We start from the raw sequence: 18,358 nt of genomic DNA, 5'->3' as shown, positions 1-18,358 counted from the left end.
CTTCCTGGAAAGTCTTGGGCAACTCATTTACAGCATCTTTAATTGGGAATAGAATGGACATCTTCATCTGCCAGGACTTTACCTGGCCTGATTTAGATTTGGATATGTGGCCACCTCAGAAAATGTGGGTTCTTGGGAAGAAGCTGGGGTTTCTAAGTATATGAAGAAGGCTTCAAGTGTCCCTACTCCACCATTTTCTTCTCTCCTCCAACAATGTTCCTTTCTTGCTTTTTGTGTTTCAGCCACACATGACCTAAGATTAACCAAGAAATAAGACAACTCTAAAGATCTTTTTGATTTGAGGACTTGAACTTTTCCACTCATAGGAGCTATGTATAGCAGAAGTTGGAGGTTAAAGGACTTTAGGAACAAAAGTCCATTTAAAGACCATCTCACTGAATAGAGGAAGATCTCTTTTAATGCCTTGGCAGTAGAATGGAACAGAGTGGAAACAAGATCAGAGACTGTTTTCAAGGAATAAATTACTAGGACACACTGGGGGATTTGCATATAAGAAGTAAAACAAAGGAATAGTTGTGCATGACTCCAAAAAATATGAACCTTATGGGACTCTTCATATCCCACACTTATGCCTTTGTATTGATGTATCTCATGCCTGTGATGCCGGACCTCCTTAACTTTTTGTTGGAGGCCCTTGTTTTCTTCAAGACTTGGTCCAAATGTTTATGTCTACATGATGTCTTTTCCTCTTCTACAATCCCAGCCCAGGTGTTAAGAGTATCATCCTCTTAAAGGTTTCCTTGTATTCTGCTTTGTTTTCTTTCTACCTATATATGTATATAATTATATTGTACATACTTATGTAGGCAAATACCAATTTCTTCTTGGGAAGGTAAGTTCCTTGGGGTAGGTACTGTCTTGCTTTTTATCCCTATATTCCTGGCATCTGGCATAGTGTAGTACATAGCAAATATTTAATAAATACTTGATTGAATGTATAATTCAGAGATTGAAATTGAAATAAATTTGAAATAAATTGAAATAAATGCTTGATTGAAATGTATTCAGAAATTGGAAAATTTGTTTTTTAAATAAACATCTATGTATATATACACATATAGAGTATATATACACATATGTTTGTGTTTGTACACATGTTTTTTGGAGTGTGGTAAGACAGGTGGTTTGTTAAGTCTCATTTATTTATCCAAAGTAGAAATACTCTATATTTAAAGTTTGTAAGCCCTTATGTGTTTATGTGATTGTCTTTGCATTTTCAGGTCCTGGCACAGTGCCTGGCACCATATAGGTGCTAGATAAACATTTGTTTACTAGTGTTTTTATTTTTGTTGTTTTATGCTATTTTCTGCATTAGGCTGCCAGCTCATCAATTCAGCAAACATTTATTATACACTTACTGTTAAGTGTCTTCCAGCTTGGTTATCAAGAGCAGTTTTGAAAACTGTTAATAGCTTTTTGGATTCCTGCTGACTAATCAGTTACCTTCAAGGAGCAGCCTTGTTGAACACATTAGATCTGAGGAAAAGGTCATTGATGAGGCTATATGACCGGATAGAGGGGAGGGGGGGGTCTGTTTGTTGATTACTTGGACACCAGTTGGCAACACATACCAATAAAGAATGACCCTATAATGAAGCTACCAGCCATCAAATCTGCCATGACTCAGAATGTCACTGATGGAGTCTCCCTCCTGGTCTTCAGGAAGAGATGATATTGTCAATCAATCCTTCTGTTAATAGCAATTGATAAGCATTTATTAATCATCTACTACTATAACAAGCATGCTGCTAGATACTGGACACACAAATTCAAAGAATGAAATAATCCCTATCCCCAATAAGCTTATATTCTACTGGCAAAAACAAGGACAGATACAAATATAAATATCAAATATGTAGATATATGCATAATAATTAAAAGCAAAGTAGTCTGGGAGGTAATAAACCTGGAGTTGAGAGTTCAGGAAAGACTTCAAAATCCAAGTCGTCTTCGATACAACAACAAACCTTGAATTTATAGTGACAAATAGAATTGATATTTTCTAGAAGTATTGAGTCAAACATAAACTCTTACTTTTTTCTTGGATTCTACTGTGAGTCTTTTGGCCATCTGAAAAATTCTAAAAATGATGAAATGGAAGGTCAAGAGGTTACATCTTCCTGATGTATTCAGAAGTCTCTTGCATTTGGATTCAGATTCCTTGGACCTGTTATTTACTACCTGCGCAACATTAGGTAAGCCATTATTCTCTACTGGTTTCTTATCTTTTTTTTTTTTTTTTTTTTTTTTTTTTTTTTTTTTTTTTTTTTTGGAGAATGATTGGCATATATTATGTCTGAGCTTCCTTAAAATTTTACTTCTTGGCTGCTATAGTTCCATGATCTTCTGCTGACTGCTTGGAGAAGAGGAAGCAGAGAGCCTGTGGCTCTTTTATTTTTAATTTCCTCTACACTTTAGAAAATAGAGATTCATGGTGCTTATAACTGAGAAGAGAACAGTCATTTAACCTTCTACCTTTTTTCTTCCTTTTATTCACTTCTTTCTTTCCCTGAGCAATATTTGAAATCTTCTGCCACCCATCCTCCCACTCCTGACTCTGTTCATATTCTTTTTCTAGGTCCTCTTTGCCTCTGCCCTTATCTCTGTTTCTATTTCTGTTTCTATCTCCCTCTGCTTCTTTTTCTCTCCTTTTCACTTTTTAATCTCATGGTTTGGGCTTTGGACTTATTAAACTTCAGGGTCTTTTATCACTTTATCTCTAGAGAAGTAGTACTTATTTATAATAGAAATGCATTGACTTGTTTTAAAGTATATTTGGCTAGTTATTTAAAGGAATCTTAGAAGTCAGGGAGGCACTTACTATGAACAAAGGATAATTGCCTGTTTCAATAGTATGCATAGAATTTTTTTAAGTATGAAAAGAAGGCTTCTAGCACATTGGGATGAGGAATTATGGAAGGATATGGACAAGAATGACATGATATGAAGTGAAGCTGCAGTAGAGAGTACCCTTACTGATGCATTTATGAAATCCATCAAAGTAAGTACTGATTGATATTATGAATATATAAAAGCCATTTTTTTGTAAAGTTGTCTATTTATATTAAGTTAAATGTCCCCCAAAACATCAATTTGTGTTTCAGTATGGGTTATTTTAAAAATCCTCTTCATCTCAAGGAAATCATGAATGCTTTATTTAGGGATTCAGTTTTTATTGATTCCATTCTCTCACTGGCTACAGAAGGTTAATAGCTACTGGTCTCTTCCACTCATTGAGGGGACACAAAAACAAAAATGAAAAACCTCTTGTCTTCCAGGAGGAAGGCACAATTTAGAAAGGAATGATAAGAAATATACATAGCTAGCTACATTATAAAATAGCATACGTCAGGTAAAAAAGAGAAGTACAAACAAGATGTTATGAGCATTGAGCACAAATTTATGGAACCTTTGAAACCATCTGGTCTAACCCTTTCATTGTACAGGTGGCCCCACTTTTTTATACAAATAAAGAAATTCAGTTTCAGAGAGTTTCATCAGTTTAATCAAGATTCCACAATTAGTCAGTGATAAAACTACAATTGGAATTCATATCTTCTGATTACCAGCATAGTTATTTTTCCATCAATAATGGCACTTATTAAATCAGTAAAATAATTTATTAACCAATTATACTTCCAGCTCCTATGCTAGACGCTATGATACAAATGCAAAGAACAAAATATATTCCAGTATCCCATTACTTGGTATCTTCATATATTTCCTCACTAATATGACATGATCATGAAATGTGTCTTTGGGGAGCACTTTGTTGGTGATGTTTTTGTTTTTCTTCTGTGCCAGCTAAGAAGTGCTTCACTGTCCTTTTAAGGTAGAAAAACTTTGAGAACATGACCTATCACAAGATTCTAGCATTTGGGCACCATCCTATGTTAGTCTATAAAGAATTGTCAGTAGGCTGACTATCAGTTGATTTCAGACCATCTCCTAATTTATGTGAAAATTATGATCTGCTTTGGGGTATGGAATACCAATATTAGTGGAATTAGAGATCCTTAAAGTATTGTTGCTTGGTGCATTTTGTACTTTTTGATTGCTGATGTTGCTTGCTAGTGAAGTATTGTTAGCCTTTTAGAGCACACAGTTTAGTAGAAAAGATAAGAGTAAGGGCCAGTTTCCTTTTTTTGCTACTAGTTGTTACATATGTTATAAAAGGCATTTTTTTATGTTCCCAAGGGGTATGGATTGACATAAATGGCCATTAAGATTCCTTCTAATTGTGAAATTCTGTAGTTCTACCCACAAGGGAAAGCCATTTATCTTTTTTCTTACTTCCTCATGGTCATTTTAATATAGCCCTTACTGTCTATTGGTCATCCAAGATGCCATTTGATATAAGAAACTAGCACCAAGGATACTAAAAGCTTTATAAAGGCCCATCCACAACACTGTGAAATCAGCACATTTTCATTTCCAAGTCTTCTAACTTCTTACATGCCCCAAATTTGCTTTTTAAAAATATGCTTTGAGACTTAATGAAGAAATTCAATTCACCACCTCATTCATTTGTTAAGAAACTACTTAATAATTAATAAATGCCTTCTATATAGACATTACATGGAAATACATTTTATTCTATCACTATCATTTTCAAAATGTTGAAAAAAAGGTGTTTTTCCCCATTGCTTTAGGTTTTGCTGAATGACATCTCAAAAGTTTAGCTAGAGATAATTGAGATAATCTTCACCTTTCTGATTGTCCATACAAAGGTTAAAAGAGTCAAATGAGAGAATATTATCAAAGTGTTTTGAAATTTAATTTTTAGAGGCAGTTACTAAGATATTACTTATCAACAGCCTGGATATGTGTGTGGGTAATCAAGTGAGGACTTAATTAAAACATTTCTTGGTAGTACACTAGAAGCCTGGGTTATTGACTTAACCTGACTCGAGGCTCCCTACAAAGGGGAAATAAGTTTTTCAGTTTTGGAGAAAGCATTTGTGATGATGTGACTGAAAGTTGTCCTTCAGAATCTAGAGATGCTGGGTAAGTAAGGCAATCCGGCAATAAAGTGCTTTAATGGGCATAATATATTATAGATTTTATCCTGGGGACATTAGAGTTGTCATAAAAATGGCACTTACATTCTAATTCCGTTTGGAGTTGTTTGTAAGATTCTTGTAAATTTCCCCTTGGGAATTAAACTATTTGCGTTCAGCAAGAGCACAAATGCGTGTTTTAGTTGTTTTTTTTTTTCTTAGAGATGTAGATGAAGTTGCAGTGAAAAGAAAGATTTATCCATATTATTTTTCCAGCAAGAATGGAAGGAGTCAAAGGATCATAGATTTAGAACTAGAAGAGAATTCAAAGGTCACCCCTCATTTTGTAGCTGAGGAGAAAAATATCTAAAGTTTAAATGACTTTCTCAAGGTTATGTGGGTAGTGAGTATTACACCAGCAATGTGAACTCAGGTTCTCTAACTCCAAAGACAGTGTTTCCCCTTCCAGTAAGACAGAACTGTACTATGGAGAAATGAACTTCTGCAGTTGGGGATTTGTCTTATAGAGTACCTTGATATTTTCATGGTCAAGGAGAGGACCACAAGAGCCAACCTTAGGTATGGACAGAAGGCTGATGGACTAAAGCTCTGCCTATCCCTGAGTTCTTTTCCCATGTTCATGTGCTACAGAAAAATTTGTTTGCTCTTTTTTGGTCACTAACTCCTGAAATTTCACTTTTAAACATGTAGTGCTTTGGGGATAAACAGTTGTTACCTGTTAAACTGCAATTCTTCTGGAGAAGAGTAACATTTTAAGTTTTATTAGGTAATGCTTAATGGTAAATTATTTTGTCAGATACTGAGAATTATTATATATATTAACTGGGAGTTTGATTAGAGGAAAGGAAAGAGAAAGAATATAAAAGGGATCTGTTTTAGCGTTTGGAAAGAATTTTAGAGGTCATTAGTTTTCACTTTTTCAAAAATCTACAACATAGGTCTCCTTATATTTCTACCTGACATTTTCTCCCCCACTCCAACAACCCACCCTGAAATTACTTTAGATTTACTTTAAGGGTGATTCACTGGAAGTAAGCTTTGCTGTAAGATTTCAAATGACCAGGGAGCAGAGATGCTTCATTCTTAACCATCTCCTCCATTATTGTGCACATTGTGGGGCACAGGTTGCCTGTGTCAGAGGATCCTGAGCCAGGAAGGCAGAGAAACTATCACAAATACTGGCCTTTCTAATGTTCTTAACACTTAACTCCCCAACAGACACAGTCTAGGTTCCAAAGCACTGAGCTTATTTTATTGTTTCTGGCACAAAATTTCCATCTCCTAAGGGTGCTTTTTTTACTTCTTTCCCTAGAATGCTCTACTTCCTCATTCTCTACCTCCTGGCTTTTTTTTTTTGACTTCTTTCAAGACTCAGCTCAAATTCTCTCTGATTCAGGACATGTTTGAAGTTCCATTCCCCCAATCCCTTTACTGCTAGTTTCTTTCCTTTGAGGTCACCTCCTGTCTCCTCTATGGACATTACATTACATCATATGAATATACACAAGCATACATACATTTCTTGACATACAGTTAGTTTTTAGTCATGTCCAACTCTTTGTGACTCCATTTGGGGTTTTCTCCATAAAGATACGGAGGTGGTTTGCCATTTTCTTCTCCAGCTCTTTTCACAAATTAGGAATTTGAGGCCAACAGGATTAAATGAGTTGTCCAGGGCCTCATAGCTGTTAAATGTCTGAAGCCAGATTTGAACTCCAGAAGATGAGTCTTCCTGACTCTAGGTCTGCTGCTCTATCTACAACACTATCAAGCTACACACACACATAATACATATATGCATAGATCCACATATATATAATTCCTGATATATAGCATGTACATAGTTATTTGCGAATTATCTCTCTTATTAGATTATAGGTTCCTTGAAGGCAGGGACCATGTTTTGTCTCTTTTTGCTTGTTTGTTTCTGTGATGCCTATTATAGAAGAAGTGTTTAATAATGCATATTGTTGACTGACATACCACAAGGACAGCAGAAGGAGGGAGATTAAGGACCAAATTTTACAGGTCCTTCCTTCACTGCTGATTTGTAACTTTAGTTTTTATCTCTCGTGTTTCTACATCACTGACTATCATCAATGCTTCCCTCTACCCTATAAACATAGACCATTTTTCACATATTTTTAATCCATCATAAATCAATTTTCTTCCCAGTCTTTTGTCAGTCCTATAAATGCCAGTGCAATCAGCTTTTCTTTACTTCAGCTTTTTCCCACAGTAGGGGTGTGTGTGTGTGTGTGTGTGTGTGTGTGTGTGTGTGTGTGTGTGTGCAAAGCAAGGTTGATATGTACTCCAATGGAAAACCTTCCTTGACCACTACTTGAACTCAGAGCTGTAACTATTGTTTTTAACTCCTAGGGAAAGTTTCACACAATGCACCTTGGGAAGATAGCATGGAAGGTGGTTTCAAATTAACCAAAAAAAAAGCAGAAATCATTTTTTGGGTGGAGGATGGATATTGATGCTTAGTGGGGCCAAATAGAGGGAAAGTTCACCTGACTTGCAATAGGCAGGAGCAAGAAGACATTTGGTAGTTTCCAATTCTAAAGAGTTATTCTTTAGAAATACATTTTAAGTTCAGTTGTTTATAACCTGCTAGTGGAATGCCGAAAATGGTCCCTTAATTTGAGTGCTTTGTGATAAAAAGCTGTTTGCCTCACCCTAGTTAAAGCTCTACCTGTACTGCTACCCATCTGGCCCCATACAATCCTGATCTCTCTTCCATATTGACACAGTGTTTTGGAAAGAGAGCTGGATGTAGGAACAAGGACAGCTATAGAGAGGTCTGAGAAAACTGGTCTTTTTCACAGAACTACTTCAAGAAGAAAGAACCATGAAATTGGAGGTTTGGACCTTTAAATCCAAACTTTACCAACTTCACAATTTTACTGTTGGCTGGCTCTAGACATTAGTATTCTGCTAACCATGATGAGGATACATCTTGTGAATTTTCCTCCCTTGTTTTGGAGGAGTTAGCTCATCTGGAATTTTGCCTTTGCCAAGTAGAATGAGGGCTTCAGAATGACATTTCAAACCTCAAATGAGCATAATAGATAATATTTTGAATCTATCATTTGGGGTGGTGGGCTAAAGAAATAAGTGGGAAATGGAAAAGAAAAGAAAAGAAAGACCAACTAGCTAGATAAAGATATATGGGTTAATTGTTGAATCATGGTCTCACCTGCATCTTTTATGTGGCAGATATGAATGCTTTATAAGTAATGAGGTCCTCAACAGGAGAGTTACAGCTGAACAACCTGACATTTGTAAAGCTGTAAAATGTAGGGGGAGATTTAATAAGCAGGATGAGCTGCCCTCCTGCATATTAACACAATTATGCACCTATGCACACGTCTCAGAGTAAATACTGTATTTATAGTGTGCAGTTTCTCCAAAGGATATTAAGCAAGTGTTGTAATTTGCATTTTAATTTTCTTACACGAAAACCTTTCCAATTGCCTTGAAATTTCCAGGAACCCAGTACCTCATATATGCTCTAATAGTTGCTAAATGCACTCTGATCATCTACAATAGGAGTTGGTCATGTTTCCAAAAGAGTATAATTCTTTTTGAGATGTATATTGTGCAAGGGGTGAAGGGCAATGCACAAGGATGATAGACGTGTTCCTATGCCATTTTGGTGTGTGACTGTGTATGACTTTCAAGGTGAAGAGGAATATTTTTGAATACCTGGGTAGTGGGAATGTGTCCTAAATGTTATTTTAAAAACTTGTCCATGCTATCTTTGGAGCAGCATAATACAGTGGAAAGAATACCTTCTGGCTGTGGAGTCACAAGGTGTAGATTTGAATATTAGTTCCTCTACTTCCTCTATTAGTTGGCCAAGTGAATTAACCCTTATAGGTAGCACTGTCCAAATATGTAATATTATGGCAGCTAAGTGGCAGAGTGCACCAGGACTTGAGTCAAGAAGACTCATCTTCCTGAGTTCAAAATTGACCTCAGCATTTAGTGGCTGTGTGTGATCCCAGGCAAGTTACTTCACCCTGTTTGCCTCAGTTTCTTCATCTAGAGAAGAAAATGGCAAACCACTCCAATATCTTTGCCAAGAAAACCCCAAAGAGGGGCCCAGAGTCAGACAAAACACTGTAAATGACCACAGAACAACAAAAAATAAGGAGTTTGTCTTGATGACCCATATGGTTCTTTTCAGCTATACATTTTTGACATAGATTACTGAAATCAGAAAGATTTTCTTTCCTACAGCTAAGTCTCTATAGTTAAAAGATAGATGACATAGATACATAGACAGATACATAGATAGATACATAGGCAGACAGATACATAGATACATACACAGATACATAGATATAGATTGGTATTTAATAAATAAAGAGATGGAAAGATAGAAAGACAATAGATTACATTCTATAGTGCTGTATCATTTCCAAAGTATTTTCTTTCCTATGAACAACCCTCTAGAGAAAGAATTGTTTTCTCCTTTGTTATATAATTCAAACGGGTGCTTAAAGCCTGCACTAAGAATTTTAGGATATCCTAAATTAGATGCCTACTGTTTGAAAGTCACTGAGGCAGATGATGGGGATACAAAGACTATAATAAAAAATCTTCTATCCACAAAAAGCTTAAAACCTACTGGAGGACACAAGCATATCTATATAGGTAAGTAAATAGAAGTTACTTTGAGAAGGGGGAGAACACTAACAATTAGGAGATCAGGAAATGCTGTCCTTTAGAGTGGAACTTAAGCTGATATTTAAATATAGAGCTAGAGGAAAATAAAAATGGAGTTTTATTTGGACCAGTCCTATGAATTCATCTGTAGGAGAATTCCTAGTATGGAAATTCTCTTCAAGAAGCAGCAAGACTATTGCTCCGTAATACAGAGATACCTGGGGTCCAAAGACTTAGCCACACTCATAGAGCCAGGATATATCAGAGGTAGAGCTTGAACTTAGGTCTTTCCATTTCCAGGCATGTTTTCAAGGTGTTCCATGTACTATGCCATATTGTCTTTCTTTTTTAACAGTACTCTCCACAAATGGACATGCTGAATGCCAGCAAATTCTGATTTCTATGGTCTTTATGCTGAGATAAGTCAAGTGCCAATGGCATGTGTTAGAGTAGACTTTAAATCTCTGCTGGACTGTAAGACCCAGGGCACTACATCTTCAGAAGGAGGGGATCAACATGATTATTAAACCTGGGTGCACCATGGCTCTGACTCCCTCCCTCCCTCTCTTCCTTTGTTCCTCCCTCCCTCCCTCCCTCCCTTCCTCCCTTCCTCTCTCCTTCCCTCTCTTCCTTCGTTCCTCCCTCCCTTCCTTATTTCCTTCCTTCCTTTCTCCCTCCCTCCCTTTTTCCTTCCTTCCTCCCTCCCTTTTTCCTTCCTTCCTTCCTTCCTTCCTTTTCTTTCTGTTTTCTTTCTCTTTTTCTTACTTTCCCCATTTAATACAAGGAAGCCCAGTCTTAGCATTATTTCTTCTATGGCTCTTATGGGCAGACAAGGAATGAAAGCAGGCATCCACAAACATGAGTGATTAATTGATTCTTAACAGTGTGCTCATCACAACCTAATCCACCTATTCACTTCTCTCCCATTCCACCCCACCCCAAGCACACTGAATGCCCCACTGAGTGTATTTTAAAAGATATTCAAGATTATTTTCTACACAGGCATATGGATATAGATTAGAGAAAACTGCAATATATTCACATATGATAGAATAACCTGGTCTCTGTAATGAGCTATCTCCCTCCCTCCCTTTTAACATGATTAAAAGTGGTATTTAATAGTTCCATTGAGCTTTCTGAGCTGATCCATATCTCCTGGGTAGAGACCATTTTCTCTCTGCCTACACATTATGGAACAAGAAAAACAGCAATATAACATCATCAGGGATGATATGAATCTGAGAGTGAAAAAATACCAGCTAGTTCTATGATTACTTTGAGTTCAGGAATATGAAGTCTGTGTGTGTGTGTGTGTGTGTGTGTGTGTGTGTGTGTGTGTACTTCATTCTAATGCTTATTTCTTCAAATAACCCTGTTTATAAGAAAAATGAAGCTAACCCTAGGATGTACTCAGAGTTCTGTTCCAAATCTCAGTGGGATGGATTTCTTTGTTCTGTCTGCTTGGAAAGCTGAGCTCTCACTGGCACAGCTATTGGCTGGGAATTACTCTGTTCTTCTGTGTCAGAGCCTGTTGTCTGACTAATTCTCAGTCAGGGTAAGTAAGAGAGGGGCTGAGAATGGAAGCCCAAGGAGGCCTATTTCTAAATAGATCATAAGATAAGGCATATAAGGACTGAATCAAAATAAGCATGAGACTGTCAGGATAAAGGGACATTGCTAGATCTTGGACATTTAGGAAATATACTCTTTATCTCTATTATCTAAAATCTCTATTTTCCTTTAAAGTTTAGTTCAAGTTCCATAGTCTTCAGGAAGTCTTTGATATCTCAACTTTCTAGTTTCCTTCCCAAACTAAATGATTTCATAATTTATGAGTTTTGAGGCAGCAAGATCTAAATTCAAATTCTACCTCAGGCTCTGTGTGACCTTCTACAAGTCCCTTAAAATTTCTCAGCCTCACTTTTCTCATCTGTTAAATGAGGGAATGAACTTGATCAACTGTACAGTCCCTTTGCTATTTAAATCTATGCTCTATTTTATAATTTTTATATAGGTACTAATATATGTATATTTGCGTTTTCTACCTTGATACAACATAAATTCCTTGAGGTAAGGACAAAATCGATTTTTATCTTTATATCCTAACTGGCTAAGATAATACTTGACATTTGGCAGGTGATTTATAAAGGTTTACTATTTGACTGACAAGTTCTCATAATTAGAAGCTTTCAAACATAGGTGATGGGAGGGCCTCTTGCCAGGATGTTATAAAGCTGACTCTTGTTCAGATATTGGTTAGTCTGGGTGACCTTGACCGTGAACCTCATTCCTTCTCTTTTGTTGTTCTCCAATTCGATGTAATTCTGATCTTCCAATTTATTTTTCTAACTTTTACAAAATCTTGTGGAAGTGCTCATTTCCAGAGCTTTGATATCTTTAGGTCAGGGCAGAAGTCAATGGTTTTTTTGGTAGTAGATTACTAGTCAGAAGTCCATATGTACAGGGTATGTGTATTTTTAAAAAAAATAATAATAATGTTGAAATGGAGTCTGTTAACCAGAGGGAAGGTAAAAACCAAAACAACAGCAGTCAAATAAAGAGGCTCATTACCGAGAAAAATGTTGAATTTAGAGTGAAAAGCCTTTGGATTGAATTGTGACTTTGAAAATGCTATGATTTTGTACAAGTTTCTCAGTATCTCTGGGTTACAATTCCCTTCTCTGTACAATGTGTAGTGTCTAGGTGACCTCTATTTTCCCTTACAGCTCTGGATGTATTCTCATCTTCATTTGTCCACAAGATATCAGTCAACAAAGAGAAGTCTGATATTTAACAGGATGAATCATCTTTGGGAATGGTGAAACATATTCATTTTTGACTCCAAGATTATGTCACTGAAGGGGAACAGCTGTCTCTTGGCTGTAATTTTGGCAGTTTGGAGAAAGATTAGTTAGATAAACCCTCGTGTTGCCTGAAGTTGGACTACATATACAGAGATTTCATATGGACCGGCTCTATTGGCCTAATTATACATCTGGGGTAACTAATTAGGTATAATGTGTGTCTACCAGTAGTTTCATAGAGAATACCTAGTCAGATGAGCTGCGCTGAATCTGCTGATTGACTATTTGTTGGACACTATAAAGTTATTCCATACCTCTGGTCCTAAAACTTAATGAGAATCATATTGTAAAGATAGGTGTGTGTTTTTCTAAGTACATCCCTGCCTTTACACCTTTACTGATTTACATGCATTTATGTTCCTTTCTTCAGAATACTCCCTGGTTTCAAGAAACCTTCCTTGACTAAGGACTTTCATGATGCTCACTGTTGTAGCCCTCTCTGCAATATGAATCTCACCTCACACCCTCACTCTGAATCCTCTTAAATTTTATGTAAAGATCTTGGGACACTTATTGACATAAAAATATAGGAAGAAAAAAGAAAAAGAAAGAGAAAAGAAGGAAGGAAGGAAGAGGCAGAGAAATGGAGAGAGACATAGAGAGAGCAATGATATTTATTAAGTACTCATTACATGCCAGACATTCAGCTTATTTGGAAAATAAATATACCAGCAAAAATGAACACAATCCTGACTCTGAGATAGTGTACCTTCTAATTGAGGGGAAGACACAGAAAAGCAAGGTAAAAATGGAGTGAAGGTGGTTTATTGTGGGTATTTCCTTAAGTAGAGCTTGTAGAGGGGAACTTATTAATCAGAGAAGGAGGTTGTAGGTTTGAAGGATTCACAGGAGTGAAAAAGTCACGGCATTGGAGTAGCAGAAGTAGTCCAGGGAGTCATGGGTTGAGCTGGGTTTTGAACTGATTTGTGTAATTCCTATCTCCCCGGTTGGATTATAAATTCCTTTAAAGGATTATAAATTTCTTTAAAATTACCTGCTTGACCCATATAATATTTATCTAATACCTTCATTTTACTAATGAAGAAATAGAATCCCAGAATCCCAAAGTCATTTATGCAAAGTCACAGAGGTAGGAAAGGACACAAATAGGATTTGGACTCTAGATTTCTGATTCCAAGTCCAGTATAAATTCACTACATTACAATTTTTTTAGTCTCCATAGATCTCAACATAAATATGTGATTGTTAAAGGATATTTGTATACAGATCATTATAATTATTCATAACTCTTATTAAGCATTTCCTCAAACAGACAAATATAACAGATAGAAGCATAAACACATGTTTAGTGTCCTTTCAATTCAGACTCTGTTTTTAATATTAATTATTGTGTTATTAATATGTTGATTGTATTCTGTGTTCTTTTATAAGGCTACTTTGAAAATAGATAAAATAATTAAACCTTAATTTTGTATTATGTTTTTGAATTTCCAGGGTTCTTTACCACTTGCTATCTCATTTGATCCTCATAATTATCCCAAGAGATAAGCAGGGTATGTTTTGTTATTCACATTTTACAGATAAGAAAATTGAGGTACTGATGTATTTCCTAAGTAGAGGAATCTGTTTTATAACCCACATGTCTTCTTCCCCTGGCATTTTATTCTTACATATATTTTGTTCTTCTTAGCACTTTGTGATCTAAACCAGACTACCTTTACTGCATTATCTCAAAACTACTTAAGATCTACCCTTTCTCTCTGTCCTACTTCCTCTGAAAAGTCCCTGCACTGGCTTATTTCTGCAAACTTGATGATATTTTCCTGCTTGCCTGAAATTTCCTTCCTTTTTTTATTTGTTGTTCACTGGTGTCCAACTCTTCTTGACTCCGCTTGGGCTTTCCTTGGTAAAGATACTGGAGTGGTTTACCATTTCCTTTTCTAGTTCATTTTACAGATGAGGAAATTGAGGTAAAAAGGGTTAAGTGACTGCCTAGGGTCACACAGCTAGTAAGTGTCTGAACCTGGGTTTGAATCCAGGTTTTCCTTACTTTAGGCTTAGCACTCTATCCCCTGAGACAAGTAGTTGCCTCCTCCTTCTTTCCCTCTGCCAAATCACGTATGTCCTCAAAGGTATAGTTCAAAGTTCTCCTTATCCATATAACCTTCTCTGGATACCATCTTCTTTTCTTACTTTATTCTTTCATCATAATTTTCCTTCCTTTTTGTATATTCATTTTAAGTTTATTATGAATAATACTGCTACTTTTCATTTCATGTTGTTTATGCCTTTACTTTTCCAACTACAGCAGCTTGAAAGTCCCTTGAATGTATATTTACATCTATAACATCTAGAGGCATGTATATATCTAGGTATAAAGTCAGCTAAAGACTTAAAGGCTAAACATGGTGTGGAACTAAGGCTGATTTTTCAAAGTATTGAAATGGAGATAAATTGCCTTTAAATTTTGGTCACTGATGAACTGTGTGATTGGACAAGTCACTTTAGCCACTTTTAGCCTTAGTTTCTTCATCTGTAAAAGAGGGATATAATATTTCTAGAACACCTTCAGAGGGGTTGTTATGAGGGACTTAGGAAATTATGTATAAAAAGCACTTTTAAGTTGTAAAGTATTTTTCAAATATAAACTCCTACTATCATATCCCCTCTTTAGAAGCCAGTGTCTATTATCTAGAACTCCCAGATCCAGTGGTCCATTCTTCTCCCTTTCTCCTTTGTAATGGCTATGCCCTGGGTTTTTCCTTTTTCTCTCTCATATATCTCCATGAAAACATCAATTAAATGTCCCCTAAGTCCAATGCCCCTGTAGGAGTATAGCACTAATAAATCAATAAAACATTTACTAAATACCTACTATGTGTCAGGTACTCTGATAGATACCAGTGACAAAAAGACAAAAATAATTCAGTCCCTTCCCTCTGAGATAAAAAATTTTTTCACTTTTTATTATATTTCCCCCAATTATATGTAGATGCAATTTTTAATAATAATTTTCTGTCATTTTGCAATTCATGATCTCTCTTCCTCTATTTCCCCTTTCCTTCCTCACCAAGATGCCTGATAATATGATATAGGTTATACATGCCCTCTCATTGCTACGCATATTTTCATGTTCATCATGTTGTAAAAGAAGACACATATCACTTATACAGGGAAAAAAACTCATGAAGGAAATAAAATGAAAAATGTAATGCTTTATTTTGCATTCAAACTCCATCTGATCCTTTTATGGCAAAATGGATTGTCTTTTTTGCTTGGAGTTGTCGTGGCTCCTTGAATTGCTGATAATAGTTAAATCATTGACAGTTGATCATTGTACTTTATGATTGTTAATGATATACAATGTTTTCCTGGTTTTGCTTACTTCACTTTGCATCACTTTATATGAGACTTTCCAGGTTTTTTTGTGATCATCTTGTTTGGCATTTCTTAAGGGGCAAAAGCATTCCATTACAATCTCATATCACAACTTGTTCAGACAATCCTCAGCTGAAGTACTTCCCTTCAGTTTACAGTTCTTTTTCACCTCAAAAAGAGCTGCTATGAATATTTCTGTTCAAGTAGGCCCTTTTCCTCTATTTTTAATCTCCTTGGGATATGGACCTAGTAGTAGTATTGCTGTGTCAAAGGATAGGCACAGTTTGATGGCCTTTTTAGGTATGGTTCCTAATAGCTTTCCAGAATGTTTGAAACTTCACCAATAGTGTATTAGTGTTCTAATTTTCTCACACTCCCTCCAACATTTATCATTTTCCTTTTTGGTCATATTAGCTAGTCTGATAGGTATGAGGTAGTATCTTATAGTTGTTTTCATTTACATTTCTTTACTTGTCACTTAGAACATTTTATATGACTAAAGATAGTTTTGATTTCTTACTCTGAGAACAGCCTGTTCATATCCTTTGTCTATTTATCAGTTGGGTAATAATGACTTGTATTCTTATAAATTTGACTTAGTTCTCTATATATTTGAGAAATGGGGCTTTTGTCAAGGATGTTTGCTATAATGTTTTTTTTCCTAGTAGGGCAGGGGATTATTAACCTTTTTTTGTGTGTATCATCAATTTCTGTTGACAATCTGGTGAAGCCTATGTACCACCTCTCAAAATAAATTTTTAACTATATAAAATGAAATAAATAGGATTACAAAGAAAACCAAGAATACTGAAATAACATTATCAAAATAAAAAAGGAAAAGAAAACAAGTTAATGGGTCCCAAGTTAAGAATCAATGTCCTAGCTCACATTCTAAACCACCTGGAGCCATAGAATCCAGTAATAGAAAGGGCTCTAGCAATCATATAATCTGGAACTGTCAAATTCAAATTGAAATGAATTATTATCAGTGAATATTGACTTAGAAAACCAAAAATTAACATTACCTATGTTTTATTTTGCTAAACATTTTACAGTTATATTTTAATCTGGTTTAGTAAGTACCTGGTCAGTGAGTTTAACAACTCTCATGCTCTTCAATTACATGGCTTCCAGATGAGGAATTTTGAGGCTTAACCAAACAAGAACAGAAACAAAAACTTATGTCAAGATAGTTCTCCGAGGCAAGACACATAATGCTTATTTTTGCTGCTTTACGTATGATGAAACTAAGTTGCTAATACTTGCCCAGTCACACAGCATTCTACCAGCATTATTGAATACATTAACTCACATATATGCCTGTGTCAATCCCCATTAAACTATAGATGGGGTGTTCTAGAAGCCATAGTGCATTTTAAGGCACTAAAGATAACACATATTTTATGTATGCAAAATATGTGTGTATATATGTATATAATTTAAGTTCAAATATATAGAGATAAAAATCAAAGAGAAAGAGAACAGAGTGCAGATAGACAATGAGTAGGTTCTAAATCTTTACATCAATAAATTAGTACTTATTTTTAACAAATATTTTTGCACTAACATATTAACATCTTACAATGGCTTAAAGAGTTATGCATATAGGAAATATTCAAATTTGAAATGGAACTTAATACTTTAACATATAAGAATTTCTGAAAATGAGAACTTTAGGCACTATAACAGACTGATATAAGAGACATTTTGGTTTTAAACATAATAGGGCCTACTGGATCGAGTCAGAAGACTCGGGTTTGAGTCCTGCTTCTGATATTTAGGAGAAGCAGCTAGGCAGCTCAGTGAACACAATACTGGATTTGAAGTCAGAAAGATCTGGGTTCAAGTTTGAATTCAGCCACTTAGAATTGTTATAAGGATCAAATGAAATATTTGTGATGCACTTAGCTTAGTGCTTAGAAACCCCTTAATAAATGCTTGCTTATAATGAAATGTTATAATCTCTTATCATTTTCATTTCCTCATTTGTGCAGTAGGGATGTTATCTTTATTACTGGCTCCGGAACACTATCATGAAGAAAATGTTGTGCAATACTCTATAAATGTGACATTTTGATTTTCTACAGCCTTTTAAATCATAGTTTTGGCTGCTTCCTACTCTATATAAACATGAAGCCAGAAAAACTCAGACTAAATGGCTGACCCTAGAGTCTTTGCATTCTACATAATATTCTTTCTTTAACTCTTCAGTTTTAGTACTCTGCACTAATCCACATAATTTGAATCAGTGTTGTAGAGTATATCAGAGTATTTATTTTTATTATGATTATTATTCATAATAAATTACAGCAAGTGCTTATTTTCTGATGTCATTTAGTGTTGCCACCGTCTCCTCCTGGTCAAAATATATTTTGGTGAGGATTATTTCAGTCCTGGGAGTTGGGTTCCAATCCTGGAAGCCCTGTCTTTGCATGT

Source organism: Gracilinanus agilis, chromosome 1 (genome assembly GCF_016433145.1).
Source record: "Gracilinanus agilis isolate LMUSP501 chromosome 1, AgileGrace, whole genome shotgun sequence".
NCBI lineage: Eukaryota > Metazoa > Chordata > Mammalia > Didelphimorphia > Didelphidae > Gracilinanus > Gracilinanus agilis.
Note: the sequence above shows the minus strand (reverse complement) of the source record.